At 40.2% G+C, this 5,522-nt stretch overlaps 1 non-coding gene across 1 annotated transcript; it reads right to left on the bottom strand.

The window, feature by feature from the left end:
• Positions 1-823: 823 nt before the first annotated feature.
• On the bottom strand, positions 824-930 carry LOC121213150 (small nucleolar RNA R71). Its single transcript, XR_005908520.1, has one exon. It is a non-coding gene; the product is annotated as a small nucleolar RNA R71 (small nucleolar RNA).
• Between the last annotated feature and the right edge of the window lie 4,592 nt (positions 931-5,522).

The following is a 5,522-nucleotide window of genomic DNA, read 5'->3' as shown; positions in this document are numbered from 1 at the left end:
GTGGACACAATATTCTCGACTCACCATAGCTATACTACCATTCGATAGGTGAGCTTGCCTTTGTCATATTTTAGTTAGTTCGTGACATCATCAAGTTTTTGGCGCCGTTGCCAGGGACTAAGATATTAGGAACGCTTGATTTTTATTAATTTAGCCATTTTTATTTTTATTGTATTTTATTTTTGTTTTTAATTTTTATTTACTAACTTTTCTCTTATTTGCTTCTCGTAGGTTCCTTTAGTTTATGACTAGAAGAAACCCGTTAGGACCTATAGTATTTGAAAGTGAGATTGAAAGTATAGCTTGCAAAAACCATAGAGAAGAGAGGCTGAGTTGACAAAGTACAATAGAAGAGCAAGATGACGTTATTGTTATTACTAAGGAGATGGTTGATAATCATAATAATCAGTTACCTCCTGTGGTTGCTGCAAATCCTGTAAATCCGAATCTTGCTCCTCGTACTATGTACGATTATGCCAAGCCTATTTTCACTAGGGCTAAATCAAGTATTGTTAGATCTACTATTGCTGCAAATAATTTTGAACTCAAACCTAACACTATTCAAATGATCTAACAGTTTGTTCAGTTTGATTATTTACAAGATGATGACCCAAATACTCATTTGGCTAATTTTCTGGAATTCTGTGACACTTTCAAGATAAATGACTTTTTTGATGATGGCATTTAGGTACGGTTGTTTCCATTCTCATTAAGGAATAAGGCTAAATAGTGGTTGAACTCCCTACCATGAGGATCTATTACTACATGGGAACAAATGAGCTAAAAATTCTTGTTGAAGTACTTTTCACCAGCTAAGACAGCCAAATTGAGGAATGATATCTCCTTCTTTCTACAGATGGACTTAGCAACCTTACATGATGCATGAGAGAGATATAAGGACTTACTGAGAATGTGCCCTCACCATGGGTTACCTCTATGGCTACAGGTTTAGACTTTCTACAACGGTTGAACCCCTCAACTCAGGAACTAATAGATGCAGCCGCCAGTGGTACTTTAAATAATAAAACACCTGGGGAGGCTTATGAGTTTATAGAGGAGACGTCACTGAATAACTATCAGTGGCAAGTCATGAGAACAAAGCCAACAAAAGTAGCCGGTGTTTTTAACGTAGACGCAGTCACCATGTTATCAAACCAGGTAGAACTTTTAAGTAAGAAAATTGATGGTTTATATGGTTCTACGCAGGTACAATCGGTGATGCAGTGTGATACGAATGGAGGAGGGATGAACAATCTAGAATGCCTATCCTACAACCCTAGCATAACAGACGAACAAGTCAACTATATGGGTAATAATTCTAGACCTCAGTATAATCCCTATAGTAACACTTATAATGCAGGTTGGAGGAACCATCCCAACTTCTCTTGGGGTGGTCAAGGAAATCAAAGACCACAACCCCCTCCACCTTACCAGTAGGAAAATAAGTTGAACCTTAAGAAGATGTTGACGAAGTTTATTTCGGTGTCAGAAACTCGCTTCCAAAACACTGAAACAACACTCAAAAATCAACAAGTGTCGACTCAAGGACTCGAGACCCAGATAGGTCAATTGGCAAAGATGATTTCTGAACAACCACAAGGCAGCTTGCCTAGTAACACCGAAATTAACCCAAGAGAGCAGCTTCCTGCAATTACTCTTCGAGATGAAGAAGGGTTAGCTGAATCTGAATCTAAACTGAGGCAAAAAACTATGGTAAGCAATGTTAAGATTGAAGTAAACCACAACGAACAAAAACTGGTAAGTAAGGAGTATAAACCTCGTGTACCATATCCATATCCAATAAGAAAAGACTGTACAAATGACCAATTCAGTAAATTCCTTAAACTTTTGAAAAAATTGCATATTAACTTACCGTTTATTGAAGCCCTTTCGCAGATGCCAAATTCAGTTAAATTTTTAAAGGAGCTTTTAGCAAACAAGCGGAAGTTAGATGATTCATTATACATTGAGCTGAATGCAGCGTGCTCAGCCATTTTGCAAAAAAAACTACCCAACAAATTGAAAGATCTAGGGAGTTTTACTATTCCTTGTTTAATTGTTAGTTTAAATGTTAACAATGCTTTGGCTGATTTAGGGGCAAGTACTAATGTCATGCCCTATAAAATGTTTAAACAACTAGGTCTTGGGAAACCCAGACAAACTAAGATGAGCATCCAATTGGTGGATAAAACTATTAGATTTCCTAAGGGTATTGTTGAAGACATGCTTGTCAAAATTGATAAATTCATATTCCCAGTCAATTTTGTTGTCTTAGACATGGATGAGGATAGCGATATACCCTTAATTCTAAGGCGGCCCTTTTTAGTGACTACTAGAACTATCATTGATGTTGGTACAGGTGAATTGATACTTCATGTAGGTGATGATATGATTAAACTCCAAAATCGTGATTCTGTTAAGATATCTAGTGATCGAGATGAATATACGAGTTCTGTTAATGTTATTAACCTTGTGGCTCAACCTTCTTTGCAGAAACCCCTTCAGAAAAACGTGATGGAGCCACATTCCAACTCATGCAACAAAAATAGAATGACTCTTGAGGAACAAATATTACAGATCGATGAACTAGATGAACGGAAGACACAGGCTAATGAGAAACCGAGAATACACGATGAACCAAAGCGATGCCATGATGAGCACAAGGATGGAACAAACCAATTTAAGGTTGGGGATCAAGTAGTGTTGGATAAAACAGACCCTCGAACTGCCACTTCAAAGCTTAATGCAAATGGAGCAACTCCTTTTACGATACTGAATATTTTCCCATACGGTACAGTCGAGGTAAATCATTCTAAATTTAACACTTTTAAGGTAAATATTACTTGGCTAAAACCTTATGTTAATAATAGAATTGACAATGAGAAAGAGGGGTTTCGACTTCGTAAACCACTGTAACCGTGCGAATATGAGGTAAATCGAGCTTAGACTTTAAATAAGCGGTTCTAAGGAGGCAACCCGAACATTAACATTCCTAATTTACTAATTTTATCTTATGATATTTTTGAAATTAATTAATTTTAAAAAAATATTTAAAACCCACACGGCCTGGACACACGGGCGTGTCCTTAGCTATGTGGATCTTTTGACTTAGTTTTAAAACTTGAAACAAATCGACAGATAGTTACATGGCCAACCCAGACCACGGGAGTGTCCTTTGCCGTGTGGAGCCTAGGCATTAATTTTTCTCAAAAATCGACAAAGACATGGCCAAAATAATCCACATACGCGTGTGACATGGCAGTGTGGACCACACGGCCTAGAGACACTAGAGTGTCCTTAGCCGTGTGAAACTTGGAGCTAATTTTTTCAATTTTAAAACAAGCCAGAGAGTTACACGGGCAAGGCACATGATCGTGTGCGGGACACAGTCGAGCCACACGGGCGTGGTAGAAGCGAAAGAGAGTGCACACAGTCGTGTGACATGGCCATGTGGGCGTACACAAGAGTGTCCAAAGCCGTGTGAAAACTGGGCTTAAATTTTTAACTCATAAGGGCGTGTGTGAGGTCACATGGGGGCATGGGAGAAGCAAAGGAGAATGCATATGGCCGTGCGACATGACCATGAGAACCACACGTAGTGGACACACAGGCGTGTTTGAGGCTGTGTAAAGACAGGGCAATGATTTTTATCGCACACGGGTTGAACAGAAGGCCAGACAGGCGTGTGATACAGCTGTGTCGCCCAACACGGGCCCTACACGATCGTGTCTCCCTTTAAAACCTTAATCCTTTTTATTTTATTTTTTTTTGTCTTCTTCTTCCTCCCTTCTTTCACCCTAGCCACCGCAACCCCTCAACCACAATACCGGCCACCGTCTCCTCTCTCCCTTATCCCTTCTCTGACGGCCACCTACGCCCTATTTTTCCTTTTTTCTACCATGCAAGACCACCCACCACACCCGATCTGCCTCCCATTCTTCTCTATTGTCACCCCAAACCGACCCACCTAACCTTCATCTTTTCTTCCTTCCATCATCTCCTACTCCTTAACCAAACCAGACATCGAAGAGACCCCTTTCTCCCCTTCCTTTCCCTTCTTCCTCACCCCGTTGTGCAACAGCCACTTTCTCCCCCTCGCACCCCTTCCTACTCTCCCCTTTTAAACCTGACCCTCACATCCACCTCTCACTGGTTTCCTCTTTCCTTCGAACCATCATCCTTAACCTCTCCCCACCATCGTCCAAACCATTACCACTATGCAACCTACTGACCACCGCCCCCATCACTCGCTTTTCCCTTTTTGCCCCTCTAATTTCTTTAATTATTATAATTATTCTTAGTATTACTATTATTATGTCTTTATTACTGTTTTAGTTTACTTTGTTTATTTTTATTAGTTTTATTACAGAATTATTATTTATTATTATTACTTTCTTGAAGTATTTATTCTTGGTTAGTTCAGTTGTTTACTGCTACTTTTATGTCTATTTTAGTTTTCCACACCATCAATATTTTGTATTTATTTTGTTTGGTCATTATCCTTTTGATTTTATTCATATTCTATTTGCCGATTCATTTTTATATATTAATCAGTTATCTAGTCTTCTACTGAAAAGTAACATTCTGATTACAAGTCTATTTTCCATTTACTCTAATTACTGAGCTAAACTTGGATATTCTTTCCTATTTGCTTACCTATTATGTTGATTCGTAAAATTGAATTTTGTGATTGTTTTCTTTCAGGTAGACCATGATGAATACACGAGGCAAGACTAAAGTCGCTGTCCTCACTTCGAAAAAGTGGAAGGGCCTCGGTGGGACCTCTTCTTCGAGCACATCCACCGAAACCCTCCATTCCTATCTGTGATTCTCGATGGCCACCAGGCGGATTTATATCAGCTCCCTCGAGCATGACCGCTCGATCTAGGCTGCTGTATCAATTGGGCCGCGTTGGAACATGTCTGCCTCGTTGATGACGTTCGCGCCATTATCACTATAGCTCCGTATGATCGATTCTTAGCCATTATCAAGCCCACCTACATGGATCTGACGTTGGAGTTCTTCTCGATGTTTCTAGTGCAACAGGTTATGACGATTCATGACGAGCCAGGTACTATCACTTTCCTCCTTTATGGTTTGGTGTGGTAGATAAGTGTCTTAGAGTTCGGTACTGCTATGGGGCCTTACAAAGAGGACTTTATGAGCACCAAGGACTTCCTTTGCCTTCATAGGCACATCCATCACTCACCATCACGGTGTTGGACCAAGCTTATAGGGAGTCAGACACCATATGACACGAGTCATTTGAAGGCGACTTCTCTCTCTCTGACCTTATGATACATTCATACCCTCCTAGCTCATACTTTGACCGGTCGGAGAGAGAGTACCAGAGTCATCAGCACTCATGACGCTTATTATCTATGAAGCATAGCGCACGGGCACATATTTGACTTAGCATACTTTATCGCTCTAGCCTTTCGCCATCAGATTGACCGTCATAGGAAGGGCCCCATCTGCTTAGGCCCTTACGTGACTCGCCTCGCTCGACACTTCGGTCTCAT

This window comes from Gossypium hirsutum, chromosome A13 (genome assembly GCF_007990345.1).
Source record: "Gossypium hirsutum isolate 1008001.06 chromosome A13, Gossypium_hirsutum_v2.1, whole genome shotgun sequence".
Classification (NCBI taxonomy): domain Eukaryota; kingdom Viridiplantae; phylum Streptophyta; class Magnoliopsida; order Malvales; family Malvaceae; genus Gossypium; species Gossypium hirsutum.
Note: the sequence above shows the minus strand (reverse complement) of the source record. Positions and strands in the feature narration are given on the sequence as shown.